This window comes from Carettochelys insculpta, chromosome 5, assembly GCF_033958435.1.
Source record: "Carettochelys insculpta isolate YL-2023 chromosome 5, ASM3395843v1, whole genome shotgun sequence".
Taxonomy (NCBI): domain Eukaryota; kingdom Metazoa; phylum Chordata; order Testudines; family Carettochelyidae; genus Carettochelys; species Carettochelys insculpta.
Window position 1 is genome coordinate 55,502,360 of NC_134141.1, and position 17,568 is coordinate 55,519,927.

At 46.3% G+C, this 17,568-nt stretch overlaps 1 protein-coding gene across 1 annotated transcript in view; it reads left to right on the forward strand.

Annotated features, from left to right (window-relative positions):
• The first annotated feature begins 932 nt into the window (after nucleotides 1-932).
• The window catches only part of LOC142013102 (protein FAM240B-like), a 33,601-nt gene continuing 16,965 nt past the window's right edge, over nucleotides 933-17,568 (forward strand). Inside the window, exon 1 of the mRNA XM_074994163.1 lies at nucleotides 933-980. The gene's annotated coding sequence lies outside the window, so the exon portion shown is untranslated. The remainder of the gene's footprint in view (nucleotides 981-17,568) is intronic.

Genomic DNA, 17,568 nt, shown 5'->3' on the forward strand with positions numbered 1-17,568 from the left:
CACATGTACCTACCAGACCAGCAAAAGACTTCTTTGGCTCTTTTATGTGAAAAATGTCCTTGGCTAATGCAACATACGATATTCTTCCTTATCAAAACAAAAAGCAGTCAAGTAGCACTTGACTGCTTTTTGTTTTGTTTTGATAGTGTATAGACTAGCACGGCTTCCTCTCTGTTACTATTCTTCCTTATGATATTTGAAATCGCTGGGATTCTTTCTCCAAAAAAAAAAAAAAGACTAAAATTTTCAATCTACTTTTACCTTTGAATATAATATTTAACTTACAAATGGCCTGATAGTTCAAAGATGATCAGTGTTAGAGCTGAGGGAACTAAAATTTCCATTTTCCAGGAAAGCCATAATTTTGAAACTTTTTTTTTATTCTGAATCAGAACAAAAACTAAAAAAAAAGTCAAAATTTCCCACAGAAACAAAATTTTGGAAAAAATTGATGTGGATCAGTCAGAACATTTCATTTCAATGACACTGACATGCTGCATTTCATTGTTAACTTTCGAAAAAGATAATCTCAATTACAAAATGAAAAATCACATTAAAAAGAACACTCAAAACATTCTGTGCCAATAAGGGTCAACTCATGCATATTTAACTTTATTTAAATACCTTGCTTCCATTCTTTTAAACCAAATTGTTAAAAGTGACTCATTCCTATAGAGAATTTTCATGTCAACAAAAACCTTTTTCCAACAGAAAAAACCTGTAACTGGAAAATATGTGACCAGTTCTACTGCACACCCACTGGAGTTGAAGCACACAAATTTGAAAATGTTGCCTATCTTAACAACTCCCAGAAACTGCTCCACCCACACAGGAAAAGGAAAGATGAGCTCAGGATGAGACTATCTCTTGCCTCCACCCATCCCTCAAGTATCTTGTTTCCGGACTTGGAGTTCTGCATCCTCAAAATAATCCCTGTATCAGTTCCTGCAGTTTGGTCAGATTTGTAGGGGGTTTTTTCAGTGAGTATATTTATTATGCATCTGGAGATTCTTAGTTTGCTGGTAAATATGGGATTTTAATCTGTCTCAACTAAAGCTTTACTTGATACATGCCTGGTGCCTTTCATAATATCAAAAACAATTTTTTATACTGGTCTGTTCAATTCAAAGGCTTTAAAAATAATCAACAACAGTTGCTTCTAAGGCTTTATGGTCAGTGTCTATCTCATTGTTGATGGTGACAACATGGTGATGCAAACCATTACCATTGTGCATCTCTTTTTATTGCCAGATGCAAGCAGGATTTAAAATTATGTTTATCTGCCTGTAAGTTGGTCCATTTTGGTTTACAGTGGGTCACATGCTAAGATCCAGTTGAACTTCATATGATGCAAGTCAGAAGGAGTGTATGGGAACTGCAAAGGTGGCATTATGCTCCTCTGGTCCTAAGTCTATTTTATGGGAGGTCTGTCCACCAGTTCGAGCAGTTCAGGCTGCTCTGATTTATATCAAGTGCAAATGATTGAAGGGCTAAAACAGCAAACATGGATCAATACACTTTGAGGGTGTCCCAGCCCTGACTCCGTCATCTGCTATAGCAGCAGTTGGCAAACCTTTAAGGTGAAAGATCCCTGCTAAACTAACTAGGTGACTCTACTGGAGATGGTCAAAATGGTGGTTTAGTCAGATTTTACTCTTGAGGCCAAATGCTAGTTCTAATAGCCCGAGGACAGCAAAATCCCTAGCAAATGTCATGGAGGCTCTGGCACAGAGACACTGAAATTGAAACAGAAAATAGATGGCAAGAGAGAGCACTGACACGGTGCACTTTATTAGAAGTTACTGATGACAAGGATCTTATAGAAAATCTCCTGGCACAGACTTTAAAGCTGCTTTCACCTGATGGAAAGCCCAATGTCAGGTGATATCAATTACTCCTGCCCTCTCTTCATAAGGGAATTCCCTTCCTGTAGCTCCAGTCATGCTGAGAGACACATAAATTACACATTCTTGAGAGAGAATCTGTAAATTTGGCTCTGTGTAGTAAATTATAGCCAGATGCAAATTAAACAGATGAAAATTACAACCCCTTGGAAAATGGGATTAATAATGGAAAAGCTTCAGGCAGACACGCAGTGTTGATGCAAGGTTCCAGCATAACAACCAAATGGGCTTTCCATATCTAATTTTACTAGTCTGTGTCACAGAAGCAGTATTATGACTGCAATAAACACTAAATGACCTCTATAAATGTTTCATATATCATATAACTGGTATCAGTAAGAAGTTGCAGTCAGCTAATAAACCATGTCAGTTCTCCAATCTGCTGCCTTACTGACCTTGAGATTTTCCTATAAAAGGTATTAAAAAAAACAACCTGTGTGTTCTGGTACCTATAGTTTAGCTCTTGATGATGTGATTTGTGTAACATCTGTTCTAAAACATGCCTTGATAACAAACATTATGTTATGGGCACCCACTGATGTTAAAAATAATTCCAGTTTAATCCTCATTTTTAAGTTATCTCCTACTTTTGTAAAAAAAGGGAGGGAAAAAGGTTCCTATTGGGCTAACGTTGTCCATGCTGATGCTCAACTCAAGAGTGAAATTATGCTTTGCCTTTTCTTTTTTTGAGTGAAATGGGTTAAGGCCTTACGTTCCTCAAGCATTAACACAAACATTTTTCCCAATATAATACAATCGGGCATTTTGGACTGTCTCCATCAGCTGAAGCTAGAAACTTCAAACGTGGGGTTTTTTTAATCCACGTAACTCTCATAGGCTACGTCTACACTAGCCGGCTACTTCGAAGTAGCCGGCACAATGTTGAAACAGCACGTGTCGTGTCTATGCATGCCGTGTGCTATTTCGACATTCAAATCGACGTTAAGCGGTGAGACGTTGAAATCTCTATTCCCATCAGAAGATGGGAATAGCGCCCTAGTTCGACTTTGAACGTCGAAGTAGGGTGTGTGTAGACGATCCGCATCCCATTACCATCGCAGCAATCAGCTGAGGGGTTGAGATGTGCTGGCCAGCCCCTTTGGGGCTCTATGATCTCTCCGCTCAGCGGTTCTTAAAGCTGCACGGACCTGGAAACCCTGTAGCAGGAAGCTGACAGCGTGCGCGCAGCAGCTGTGCCACGAGGTGTCCCTGCACAGCCCAGAGGGACACCATGGCAGCCAGCCACTAGATGGGCATCTCCTGATCCTGGCAGACCATGGTCAGGTACGTACCCCACAGGGCACAGACCCCCCTGAGCATGGGGCGGGGGCACCACTTGACCGGGGGCCCCCCACATCCCCACAACACCCCAGCCTGCCATGGCCCAGGCACACCACAGCACAGGAACGATGCCACAGCCACCAGTGCCCAGCAGCACTTCCACCCATGGACAGTGCCGTGCCCCGCTCCGGTGGGAGGGGAGAGGGGCGGACCACTGGAAGGGGCCACCCACAGGATCACTGCACACACAAATGGGGGATGGCAGGGGGACACAGGCCCTTGGGGGGATGGGGGTGGGCCATGGGTCAAGGCTGGGTACTCACGTCCTCCCTTCCTCCTTTCCCCCTATTTCTGCAGCCGCACTATCCGTGGTCCCAGACAGCCCTCTGAGACCACCGGACCACCGACACCCGGGGTTGCTGCCTGCACTGGGACGGGCCCATGCCCGCCATGGCCACCGCCACAGTACACATGACCCGGAGGTGGCTGCAGCCCTCCGGTGCCAGGCAGACCTCATGGAGTGGAGGCTCCAGTTCGAGGAGCGGGAGGCCACCTGGCGCTGGGAGGCCTGGCGGGAGTTTATGGCCACCTTCAGCCGGGTGGCCAACACCTTTGAGGAACTGGTGGCCTGTCTGCCCCCCGCACCGATGTCCTCTGTGCTGCCCGCCCCACCTGCTGATGTCCTGCCTGCTGATGTCCCGCCTGATGTCCTGCCTGCTGATGTCCCACCTGCCGCACCACCCACCAACTCCTCAGGGCAGAAGCCACCTGGGGCCAAGGACCCGCCTCGGCCATACCTCCCCATCCTCCCGGCCCCCAGCCAGCCCCGCTGGGGACCCCGGCTGAGAGGGGGACCAGCCAGCCGAACGCGGCAGGGCTCGTGCCCTTCCACCCCTGCCCCAGAATGATGGGCTGATGTGTGGCCTTCCCATGTCTCCCCCCGTACATAGTTGTCCCCACCCTGTATATAGTTATTTATAGTGGACCCCCCACACATAGTTTATTAGAGATGTCCCCACTTGTATATAGTTATTATTATTGTTATTTGAATCTGTTTTATTTGCTAACATTATTATATGCCAAAAAGAGGCGACATTTTTGTTCCTGTAAATAATAATTATAGTTTTATTTTTCCAAAAGCCTGTGTCCCATGTGCTTTTGGTGAGGGTGCTGGGGCGGCGTGCAGGTGTGGTCGGGGGGGTCGCTCACTAGGCCTCCTGGTCAAAGTACTCCCTTAGGGCCTCCTGGATCCGGACCCCATCCTGGTGGACCTGGCAGCTCAGGGCGGCGGCTGGCTGGGGGTAGCCTGTTGCAGCCTCCTGTGCCCAGCCCTGCACGAAGGCCTCCCCCTTGCTTTCCACCAGGTTGTGGAGTGTGCAGCAGGCCCCCCACAACCTGGGGGATGTTTGGGAGGCCCAGGTGTAGGCGTGCCAGGAGGCAACGCCAGTGGCCTTTCAGGCGCCCAAAGGCTCGCTCGACCACTTGTCAGGCATGGTTGAGTCAGGCATTGTAGAGCTCCTGGATATCAGTGAGGTGGCCTGTATAGGGCCGCATAAGCCAGGGCAGGAGGGGGTATGCTGCATCCCCCACAAGGCAGAAGGGTACGGTGGTGGTATCCCCCAGAGTGATCTCCCTCTTGGGGATGTAGGTCCCCACCTGCAGTCGGTAGCATAGTCCCAAATTCCAGAAAACGCGGGCGTCATGGGTAGAGCTGGACCAGCCCACGTAGATGTCCTGGAAGCGGCCACAGCTGTCGACCATGGCCTGCAGGACCACAGAGTGGTAGCCCTTCCTGTTGATGTAGCGCCCACCACTGTGATCTGGGGCGCGGATGGGGATGTGGGTACCATCAAGGGCTCCAAAGCAGTTGGAGAATCCCATGGCAGCAAATCCCTCGACGGCCACGTCCAGATCCCCAACTCGGACGACTCTCTTCAGCAGCAGGGCATTGAGTGCACGCACCACCTGTGGGGAGGGAACATGGGTACCTGTGAGGGTTTGCAGAGTGTGACCCCATCACCCAGGCCCCCCCTCCTCAGGCCCCGCTCCCCAGGGGGTTCAGCCCCAGACCTCCTTACCTCCATGAGGACAGCCCTGACTGTGGCCTTTCCCACTCCAAACTGCTGTCCCACGGAGTGGTAGCTGTCTGGAGTGGCCAGCTTCCAGACAGCTATTGTGACCCTCTTCTCAACGGGGAGTGTGTGCTGCATCCGGGTGTTGTGGTGCCTGAGTGTGGGGATGAGCCACTGGCAGAGCTCCATGAAGGTCCGCCAGCTCATGCAGAAGTTCTGCAACCACTGGTCATCATTCCATTCCCCCATAACCAGGTGTTCCCACCACTCGGTGCTGGAAGGGTAGCTCCAGAGTCAGCAGGGCACCCAACGGGGGGGAAGCAGGAGGCCCCGATGGTTGGGGGCGTCTCCTGGTGCTCCTGGGGAGGGCTCCCATTCCAGAAGCTGCTGGTCGGCTGCCCAGGCAGCATCTAGAAGGGTGCCTGCTCCGCGGGAGGCAGCTTGTAGGGCTTCCAGCTGCTGCTGGACATCCATGTCTGCGGGCTCAAGGTCTGCGAGGCTTGTATCACCAACGCAGGGCTGCTCGTGCGGTGCAGGCGGAGTGTGTCTGGGAGGGGCCCTTTAAGGGAGCAGCTTGCAGCTGCCCTGGAAGGGCTAGTGTGCTCTGTGACCCGGTCCGCAGGCTTTCTGGCCCCTTATTTTGAAACAGGGGGCTTGTGTGTGTGGACGCTCCATGTTTCCTTCCGGGGCAGCTCTTTCGATGTTCCCCGGCACTACTTCGACGTCGAACGTCGACATTGCCAGCCCTGGAGGACATGTAGACGATAATCATCGAAGTAGCCTATTTCGATGTTCTTACTTCGAAATAGGCTACTTCGACATAGTGTCCTAGTGTAGACGTAGCCATAGATGTGTAAATCAGTGTAATACAACTAATGTCAAATTGGCTGCACCGGTGTGGCTGAGGAGAAGCTAACCTGATTCCACCCAGGAGTGCAGTGATAGTAAGTGACCTCTCCTGGGACCAGTCAGAGCATGGCCAGCTGAGAGCTGCAAACAGGGGGCTGCTAATAGGAGAGTTTCCCTGGGAGAGAAGGTGAATCAACTGAACCACGCGAGAGCTATTGAGCATGTTTGTTGCCTGAGCTGTTTGTTGAATTTGAATTTCAGTTACTTATTGACCTCAGTTATTTCTGGGTTAGTTTGATTGATAAGCTGATTGTCTGGCTGAATTTGAATTTCAATTTCTGAATCTGAATTTCAGTTTGCTAGGCTGATTGTCTGCTTGAATTTGAATTTCAATTACTGATTGAGCTCAGTTACTGAGGCAGTTAATGTATGTGTGAGTGAGTCCCTCCCCTTGTGACTAATGAGAGGTCAGAGGCACCAAAACAGAGAGGACTTCACAAGCCAAAGGCTATGCAACCAGTGGAAGCATGACCAGCTGGGAGCTGCAAACCGGGGCATTTGCCTGGGAGTTTGCCTTGGCGGGGAGCCCCATATTATTATTATTTGGTCATTTTTTTATAGTTTCATTTTTCTTCTGCCCTTCAAGCAGGCTCTAATATCTGCAGGAATTCTCCGAAGAAAGGGGAAAATGGATAGTGACAAGTCTATTGACAAATCAGCTGTGCTGTGTTTTTCTTCCTCCTGGAAAATAGAAGGGATTTCGTTGGTACCAAGTGCAAGCTGGTCACCACCTTGGAAGAAAAGATTAGAGGACGTGAGGTGCAAATATCAACCCTCCAGTCCTCGACAGAAGGCAGCATTTAGTCTGCATGCACAGCAGGCTGAGCAACCAGTGGGGGCAGTACGAATCAAAGAAGACTGGAAGCATGTAACCTCCAGGACAAGAAAGCCAATTCAGCTATCTCCAATTCTGGTAGAGGTTTCACTGCTACCAATTCTCATAGAGGTTTCACTGGTCAACTGCTCTGATGGAAGGGATCAGGAGAAGACCCCACTGACTGGAAGGTATATGTGATGCATATAAGATACATAGTCTTAGGGATGGCAGTACTGTGAGCACCACCCCTAAGAGAAGAACATGGGTGGTGGTTGTCAGGGACTCCCTCCTAAGAGGGACAGAGTCATCCATCTGCCATCCACACCTGGAATCTCAGGGAGCTTGCTACTTACCAGGAGCTAGAATCCAGGATGTGACAGAGAGACTTCCAAAAATCATCAAACCTGCAGATTATTACCCCTTCTTACTTCTCCCTGTAGGAACTAATGACACAGCAAAGAATGACTTTGAGCAGATCACTACGGATTATGTAACTCTGGGAAGGAAGGTCAAGGAATATGGAGTGCAAGTGGTGTTTTCATCCATCCTCCCTGTTGAAGGACGGGGTCCAGGTAGAGATCGTTGAATCATGGAAGTAAATGCATGGTTGCGCAGGTGGTATCAGAGAGAGGGACTTGGTTTCTTCAGCCATGGAACTCTGTTTCGAGAACAAGGATTCCTAAAAGTGACGGGATCCACCTAACAAAGAGAGGAAAGACCATCTTTGCGGGCAGGCTTGCAAACCTAGTGAGGAGGGCTTTAAACTAGGTTTGTCGGGGGAAGGTGACACAAGCCCTGAGATAAATGGGGAAGGAACAACAGAGGAGGACTCCAGTACACAATTAGAAAGTAGGCCAATCAACTACTCATCTAAGGTGTTTGTACACAAATGCAAGAAGACTGGGAAACAAACAAGAAAAATTAGAGGTCTTGGCATGGTCAAAGAAGTATGAGGTAATTGGAATAACAGAGACTTGGTGAGATGGCTCTCACATAATCGGCGCATGGTCATGGAAGGGTACAAACTGTTCAGGACTGACAGGCAGGGTCAAAAAGGGGGAGGAGGAGTTGCAATGTATTTGAGAGAGCAGAATGATTGCTCAGAGCTCCAGTATATGGAGGGAGCAAAGACAGCTGAGAGTCTTTGGGTTAAGCTTAGAAGTGGATGCAACAGAGGTGAACTTGTGGTTGGTGTCGACAATAGACCGCCAGATCAGGTAGATGAGGTAGATGAGGATTTCTAAAGATAACCAAAGAGAAGCTTCCAAATCACAGGCTCTAGTTCTCATAGAAGACTTTAATCACCCTGATATTTGCTGGGAGACCAAAACAGCAGCACACAGACAATCTAGGAAGTTTTTGGAGAATGTTGGGGATAACTTTCTGGTACAAGTGCTGAAGGAACCAACCAGGGGCTGTGTGCAGCTTGGCTTGCTGCTCACAAACAGGGAAGAACTAGTAGGCAAAAGAGAAGTGAGTGGCAACCTGGGTTCCAGCAATCATGAGATGGTAGATTTCAGCATTCTGACAAAAGGAAGAAAAGTAACCAGTAAAATACAGACCCTTGATGTCACAAGAGCAGACTTTGACTCCCTGAGAGAACTTATGGACAGGCTCCCCTGGGAAGCTAATAAGAATGGAAAATGAGTTCAGGAGAAATGGCTATATTTTAAAGAAGTCTTATTGACTAAGAAGGAGTATAAATATATGGCTTGAGAATTCTGGGGTGTGGGGGGTTATCAGGAAAGCAAAAGCACAGTTGGAATGGCAGTTAGCAAGGAACGTGAAGGGCAACAAGAAGGTTTGCTACAGGCATGTTAATAAGACAGTTAACAGGGAGGGTTTGAGGCTGCTACTGGATGAGAGAGGTAATCTGGTCACAGAGGAGGTGGGAAAGGCTGAAGTACTCAATGCTTTTTTTGCCTCAACCTTCACACAAAAGGTCATCTCCCAGATTATGGCACTAGGCAGTGCAGTATGGGAAGGAGGTGGGCAGCCCTCAGTGGGAAAAAAAACAGGTTAAGGGATATTTAGAAAAGCTAATTGCACAGAAATGCATGGGTCCAGATTTAATGCATCCAAGCAAACTGAGGGAATTGGAGATGTCATTGCATACCCTTAAGCTATTATCTTTGAAAAACTCATGGAGATCAGGCAAAGTCCCCGCAAATTGGAAAAAGACAAATGTAGAGCCCATCTTTAAAAGAGAAAAGGACAATCCAGGGAACTATAGTCTGGTTAGCCTCATTTCAGACCCTGGAAAAAACATGAAGGTCATCCTCAAGGAATCCATTTTGGAGCACTTGGAATAGCGAAATGTGGTGGAGAGTAGTCTAGTGGGATTCACCAAGGAGACGTCATGCCTGATCAATCTGATTAGCTTCTGTAATGAGATAACTGACTCTGTGGACAGTGGACGACAATGGATGTGATAGACCTTGATTTTAGCAAGACTTTTGATACAGTCTCCCACAACATTCTTGCCCACAGGTTAAGAAAGTATGGATTGAATACATGGACTGTATGATGGAAAGAAAGCTGGCTAGACAGTCATGCCCAATGGATAGTGCTCAATGTCTGTTTGGTGATCAGTTTCAAGTGGATTGCTGCAAGGATCAGTTCTAGGTCCAGGATTGTTCAATATCTTTATTAATGACCTGGTTGAGAGGATGGATTGTACCCTCAGAAAATTTGCAAATGCCACTATCCTAGGGATAGAGGTAGCTATGTTGGAGGGTAGGGATAGGGTCCAGATTTACCTAGACAGATTGGAGATTTGGGCTAAAAGAAATCCATTGAGGTTCAGCAAGCACAAGTGCAGACTCCTGAACCTGGAACGGAAGACTCCCAAGCATTGTTATAACCTGGGGACTGACTGGTTAAGCAGCAGCATAGAAGAAAAGGACCTGGGGATTACAATGGATGAGAGGCTGGATATGAGTCAACAGTGTGCCCTTGTAGCCAAAAAAAGCTAATGACATATTGGGTTGCATTAGGAGGAGCATTTCCAGCAGCTCTAAAGAAGTTATTATTTCCCTCTATTCGTCACTGATGAGGCCACATCTAGAGTATTGCGTCCAGTTCTGGGTCCCCTAGTATAGAAAGGATGTGGATACATTAAAGCAGGTCTAATGGAGGGCAACAAAAATAATTAGGGGGCTGGAGCACATGACCTACGAGGAGAGGCTGAAGCATCTGGGCTTATTTAGTTTGTGGAAGAGAAGAGCGAGGGGCAATTTGATAGCAGCCTTCAACTTCCTGAAGGGGGGCTCAGAAGCAGATGGAGAGAGTCTGTTCTCAGTAGTGGCTGATGGCAGAACAAGGAGCAATAGTTTAAAGTTACAGAGGGGGAGGTGTAGGTTGGATATTTGGAAAAACTATTTCACAAGGAGGGTGGTGAAACACTAGAATGTGTTACCTAGAAATGTGGTGGAATCTCCATCGCTAAAGGTTTTTAAATCCCAGCTTGACAAAGTCCTGGCTGGGATGATTTTGTTAGGGTTGATCCTGCTTTAGAGAGGGTCCTGGACTAGATGACCTCCTAAGGTCCCTAGGATTCTATGATTCTTTGATGACTTTGGAGGATTCCACCCCATGTCTTCGGGGACATAGAGGGACTTTAGCTTGAAAGCTTGCAAGGCCAAATCAGCAAATATATTTAGGCACAAAGTTGGATTTATTAAAGCTCCTCACTCTGGAAAGGTGCCTAACCTAATCTGCCCCTGAGCACCTCTCTGGGTGACAGCTTCATTCTGGAGATCGGGAAGTGTGGGGAAAAGTGAACCTGTATAGCTGCTGTTGCTCTGCTACTAAAAAAGTCACCACACTTCTTTCTGGCTATGAAAGAACCAGGTGAGAGGGAGCAGAAGAATGACATAGATTCCCAAAACTAAATAATAGGTGAATGAAGGTCACCCCATACAGCAGAAGCAAGTGTAGGGAATGTGGCAGCAGGAAGGCAAGGTTACTGAGGCTGGGAGGAATGTGTCTCCCGGAGATCATTTGCATGAGAATGCAAAGGCGTGCATGTCTGATACCTTTCAGGCAAAGCCTAATGGGTAGCAAGTAAGTCATGAGATTTGGTCTATTGTAAACATGTTGTTGTAGAATCACAATTTAAGCTGACACTCAGTGTGGCAGTTGTGAGATCTCACCAATGCTCTGGGTTGTTGTCGGGGACAAGGCAGTCACCATAGCTGCATAAGACATTGATTGCACAGGGCTCTCTGGTTTAAAGCATTGTAAAGCAGGAGGGGAGGGCGGTCGGTCGGTCGGTCGGTCGGTCGGTCGGTCGGTCGGTCGGTCGGTCGGTCGGTCGGTCGGTCGGTCGGTCGGTCGGTCGGTCGGTCGGCCGGCCGGCCGGCCGGCCGGCCGGCCGGCCGGCCGGCCGGCCGGCTTGTTGAGTGCCTTGGTGCTATAGCTGTAAGCCTGGCTTGATTAGCCCTCCCCACCTGTTGAAAGGTAGCATTGGATACTAGGGTGTTCAGGAAACCCTACTGGTGATATTAAGAGCTGAAATCCTAGGGCTCTGCCTCAGGCTGCCCCCTAGCAGTGTGATCTGTAAGGGAGCAATGATGGTGACCAGTAGGTGGACTGGTGGGTGGCTGGTAGGGGAGGTGGCAGTAAGGGGATGCTGCAGACAAGTGGACAGCTAGTGCTGCCTGGTGATGTATCTGTGGGCTCTGGGTTTGGGACTGCATAGTGGGAGGTACCTCCTGTAACTGTGTGTGGGGTAAAGGGCCAAGAGCCCCTGCAAGAGACTTGGTTCTGCTGCATATGGGTAAAAGGATTTGTCTCTTCTTTGCTTAGATATACTGCATCTGTCACTGTAACCTTGGGGTAGGTTATGGTCATTAAACAAGCCATTTCTATCTCAGACTCTGTGCTTGCGAGGTGGGGAGAACTGCCTTACAGGCAGCCAGCACGTGGAGTGAAATTATCCCAGGCCACTGGATGGGGGCTCAAGCCAGTTGGTTGTATCCTTGACAGGAAAGCCCCCAGGAGTTGAACCCAGCCCTTCTGGCAGGCAGCTGGCATTGATAGAAGGGTTACACAAGCATCTTTAAAAACTTATGCATCACCCAGAAACACATTCTGATATTGTCTACTAGATTTAACATTCAGCTTACTTCTCGACTGCCACTCTGGAAGCCTTCTGCCAACATCCCAGTCATCCTTGTTCCACAAGGAAGATGGGATGTGTCAGCAGAGGGGGTTTTCCCCAACATTAGCTATGTCTACACTAAACAGTTTGCAGACAAAAGTGAGGTTTTTATTGACAAAACTTGCGGAGCATCTACACACAAAATCCATTTTGTCAACAGAAACTGTCAAGAAAAAAGCCATGTAAATGCTCTGGGAGGCCCTCTTGTTGACAGTGGTTCAAAAGATCGATCTGCTTTTATGGGTAGGCATGATCTGTTGACAGAAGTTTTGTTGGAACATCTCTTCGGACTGTAACTTCTGTAGCCAGCTTCTAGTGTAAATGTAGCCATTTGGTCCTGCGTGGCTGGGCCAAATGTTGGGGAAAGTGTCTCCCAACAGAATTGTTGGCAGGAGATATGCAAATGCGTTGCACAATTTGCATGTCTTTTGTGGACAGATCTCTTCAATCTAGACATAGCCCTAGAGAAAAGAATATGAGACTCTTGCTCTGTGACAAGCTCCACTAATGTTCAGATAATTTCTATTCCTTTTTGCCTCCTGCTCTTTATGTTGGACCCATGAACTCTCTTACAAATACACACTAGAACTAAAAGGAAGAGGGTGCCCAGATTGGGAAAGAAGGTCCCGATCTGCAAATACTCAGTGAGGCTGAGACCGCTCACATGAGTTTGGGAGACAACTTAAACATTGCTCATTTTAAATCACACAACCCACCCATGTGCGTGGCAATGTGTGCACTGCACATGGGGACAGAATTTGATAGCTACAGATAATAAACCTCAGCCTCTCCAGAGACGTCTGCTTTATAGTCAAACATTTTGTAGAATCTACAAAGGCCCATGTTAATGGCACTAAGCAGGTGTTCACAGTATACTTCTGAGCCACAGAAGAGTAGCAATATATGAGCAGTTTATAGTAAGCTGCTTCATGGAGATTTGCTAATTGAGTGAAACAGTGCCTTTTTTTTTTTTAAACACAAAAGTGCTGGTACTCAGCCAGGTTTCTGCCCCTTCCCCATCCTCAGCCAATCCCATGGCTGGGGCTGTTGAGGTGCCAGTACTCAGTAGCAGCAAGTACCAGAATAAAAAAAGCACTGGAGTGAACAAAGTGTAGATTTCTGATACAATTGGAGTAATTATCACTACATGGAAGGCTTTGGCTACCCCTCAGACAAGTTAAAAAAGACCCTGACCCATTTTAGACATTTCCATCTCTGTCTTGTTTGTACTGCACGGAAGCAGTTTCAGATCTGGCAGGTGCGTGCGTGTGTGCGTGGCTATATTTAAGGTCAATGACAGAAAAAACAGAGCAGCAGCATTGACAGCTGCTGCAGGCTCCAGCTGAAAGTGGGAGGGGGCCCAGTTCCATGCCCTAGAAGAGGTAGGGCCAAATGCAGCTAGCTCTCAGTGCCACCTGGACCACAGCACTAAGCCCCTTCCCACTCCCTCACAGCAGCGTGCAGCTGGAACAGTGCTTCCATGGCACTTCAAAGGGGCCCAGAGCTTCAGTTGGCACCGTTGCCAATGTAGTAGTGTCAGTGGCCAGAGTTCCAGGAGCCTTTGAAACATTGCGCCTGGGGGACACCTTCCCCCTTTGCTTCCCTTCCCTTCCTCTCCCCGTCAGCAGGCCTGAAAATGAGTCAAAAGTAATCTGGCTGGAATATTAGTGTTCACACAGGCTGCATCTACACAGCATTCCACTTTCAGAGGAGGAATGCAATAGAGGGAGATTGAAAGTGCAAATGAAGCACTGATTTGCAAATCTCATGCTTCATTTGCTTAAACTCACGCAATCACATTTCCAGGAAAGACTTTTTCCAAAAGCAAAAACAGCTGTGGGGGTGGGGGAAGGGTGCTTTGGGGGAAAAAAAACCCCATTTTCAAAAGAACCCTTGTTCCTGAAACAAAGTTTGATCCACCTTTTTATATTTATGGAATTTGTCAAGTTAGTGATAGTAAAAAACCTTTAAAAATCTGAACTACAAAAGCATAGACATAAAACACAACTCAAAATACTGCCTGTGGCTTTTGCTACTTGGAATTTGAAATATGACAGCAAAGGAAGGTTAAAGTAATCAGTGATGTTATAAGTACCACTTAAGGTGAGTGTCATATATGATATATTGGCAATATAGGTGGATTTAATGAAAACTGAGATTGGGATCCACATCTGTCATCAAACAAATGTACAAAATATTTTCTCTGAAAATGAAGTGTAATAATTCAAGCAATGATCTATCATACAGTCATAACAATTCCAAACGGTGAAGCTAGTGCCAGTTTAATACCTTTTGTCACCTAACATTAATGGAACAGACTATTCCTGTGACTATTGTCTTGAGAAAACAAACTGTGATATGTCATAATCAAGGACGCATTGTTAGGTTGGCAGCTGAAATAAACGGCATTCTGGAACAAGTCACCCTCCAATGTAAAACCAAGTATGATTTGCTGCACCATTCCAGCCACCATAACAGTCAAGATGGTGGTGTGGAATTTTTCAGGCTTCATGGGATGAATATTAGAATAGATAATGCCAGTGTGTATGTTAAAGAATAATTCTTCGCTCTTGCCAAGTCGTGCTCTTTGTGGTATCCACCAGAGTGGGAGGGAGGCATGCTCTCGGGGGGCCTGTGTTTCATGGTCACCTCAGGCAGGGGGCTGCAAAGTTCATTAAATGAGCCTGATCTTATCTCTCTACTAGTTCTGTTCAAAATAGCCTGGATACGATGAAGGATTTATGTTACCCCCACTTCAAATAAAAAGTACCAAGGGATGGATTTCATTCCTGCCCATGGCACTGTAGAAGCCAGGGCTGCAGTTGCAATATTCATCACTGATTGGTGTCATACAGAAGATTTATTGCAGGAAGAATCCATCTCCAAGGTAAGTAAGGATTTGTTTTTCATAAAATATTTCATCACCTTAATGTCACAAGAGGTGAGTACCTTCTCTAACTTTCTTATAAGACTATATTCAAATAAAGGTCAAGGTGTGAAGCAAGCCAGGGATCAGTGCCCAGTTTAACAGCATTCTAGAAAAGATTAGAAGTATTAACACCGAAAAAATGTTTCAGGATGAGGTCTGTTGGCACAGAGCTGGACAAAACACCAGTGGGTGTCTTTGTATATTATAGACTGATGTGCCAAATAAGAGTTGGGGTTACACACACCTTTTCTGCAAAGGCTTTATCTACATTATCCACTACAAGGATGATTTTAAAAAATAGATACCCGAATCTGAGAGTGGAGCTCTCTCCTTTTCAGTATGCTGTGCTATTACTCTTTCATCTGATGAAGAATGTGAGATGCAGACAGGATCTCTCATGTCCTGTGATTCCACAGCATCAAACCTGGCTTCTCAAAATCATCATTGTGATCTTAACAGAAGTTTTCATAGGTAATAATTAATGCTATTTACCAAGCGATTTGAATTCAGCCATTCATTGGATCAAGCTTCAAGTGACATGGATGAGGGAAAACTCATGTATTACAAACAGTATTATAATGAGACAACACACTACAACTGCTTTGAATGTTGAATGTCAAAAGAGAGTCAGTAATAGATACGGCTCAGAAAAGGGCAGTCATTTGGATATGGTCTGATGTGCTACTCCTGGGTAAGTGTTCACACTCGTAAGTAGTTTAATCAAAATCAGTGGATCTGACCCCAAAAGTGCTCACCTTAGTGAGCCACATATGGGCCCTGCATATTTTTGACCTGTGGTAGGGAAGGATAGAGAAAAGTGAGGCCAAGAGGGGACAAGGCTAACTGAAAAAACCCTCTAGGACATGACACTATAAAAGCATTGATGCTGCTGTGTTAGACTGAGTAGTCTCCAGGGATTACCTATAATAGCAGCACTATGGATATCATTGTACACAAGACAGCTGCCAGGAGCATTGCATTATTCCAGGTTTCTTTCATCCAGTGCTATTGTGTGAGAAAATGTCTCAAAGAAAATGAGCCCATGTTGTGTTTTATGGCAGTCTGCCAAGAATCAGCATGTTCCAATTCTGGCAAATAGGTTAGAGAAGTGATTAATAGTTCACAGGGAAAAAATGGTGTTAACAATGGCGCTGTGGACAGAGTGTTGTGTGCTGCTGCTATACAAAAGTTTTTCCTCACATGAATAGTTCCGTGTGTTCTCTTCATATATGCAGGCAGCCACCATTAAAATTAGCCAGACTCACACTCAGATATGCATAGTAACAGAGAGTGAGCCGTGCTAGTCTATACACTATCAAAACAAAAAGCAGTCAAGTAGCACCTTAAAGACTACAAAAATAGTTTATTAGGTGAGCTTTTGTGGGACAGAACCACTTCTTCAGACCATAGCCAGACCAGAACAGACTCAATATTTAAGACACAGAGAACCAAAAACAGTAAGCAAGAAGGACAAATCAGAAAAAGATAATCAAGGTGAGCAAATCAGAGAGTGGGGGGGGGGAAGATCAAGAATTAGACTGAGTCAAGTATGCAGACGAGCCCCTATAGTGACTCAGAAAGTTCACCTCACGATTTAAACCATGTGTTAATGTTCCGAATTTGAATATAAATGTCAGTTCATCCACTTCTCTTTCTAAAACGGAGCGATAATTTCTCTTCAGTAACACACATACCTTGAGGTCATTGACAGAATGCCCCATTCCATTAAAATGTTGACTAACTGGTTTGTGGATCTGGAGTGTTTTGATGTCTGTTTTGTGCCCGTTGACCCTTTGTCTAAGGGAGTTAGAAGTCTGTCCAATATACAAAGCATCTGGGCATTGATGGCACATGATGGCATAAATGATGTTAGTAGAGGAGCATGAGAAAGTGCCCGTGATTCTGTGAGTAACCTGGTTAGGTCCAGTGATGGTATTTCCAGAGAAGATATGTGGACAAATCTGGCAGCGGGCTTTGTTGCAGGGAAAGGTTCCAGAACTGGTGTTCCTGGGGTATAGACTATGGCTGTTAGTAAGGATCCTCATGAGGTTGGGAGGTTGTCTGTAGAAGAGAACACAATGTTACCCAGGGCCTTCTGGAGTGTAGCATCCTGATTAAGAATAGGTTGTAGGTCTTTAATAATTCGTTGCAGTGGTCTGAGTTGGGGGCTGTAGGTGATGACCAGTGGTGTTCTGTTCTTGGCTTTTTTGGGCTGATCTTGGAGTAGCTGGTTTCTGGGTATGCGTCTGGCCCTGTCGATTTGTTTTTTTACTTCTCCTGGTGGGTAATTCAGGTTTATGAATATTTGGTAAAGTTCTTATAGTTTTTGGTCTCTGTCAGTTGGATCAGAGCAAATGTGATTATACCTAAGAGCTTGACTGTAAACAATGGATCTAGTCACGTGTGCAGTATGGAAACTGGAAGGGTATAGATAAGTATAGCGATCAGTAGGTTTTCGGTACAGTGTGGTACTGATCAGGCCATCCTTGATT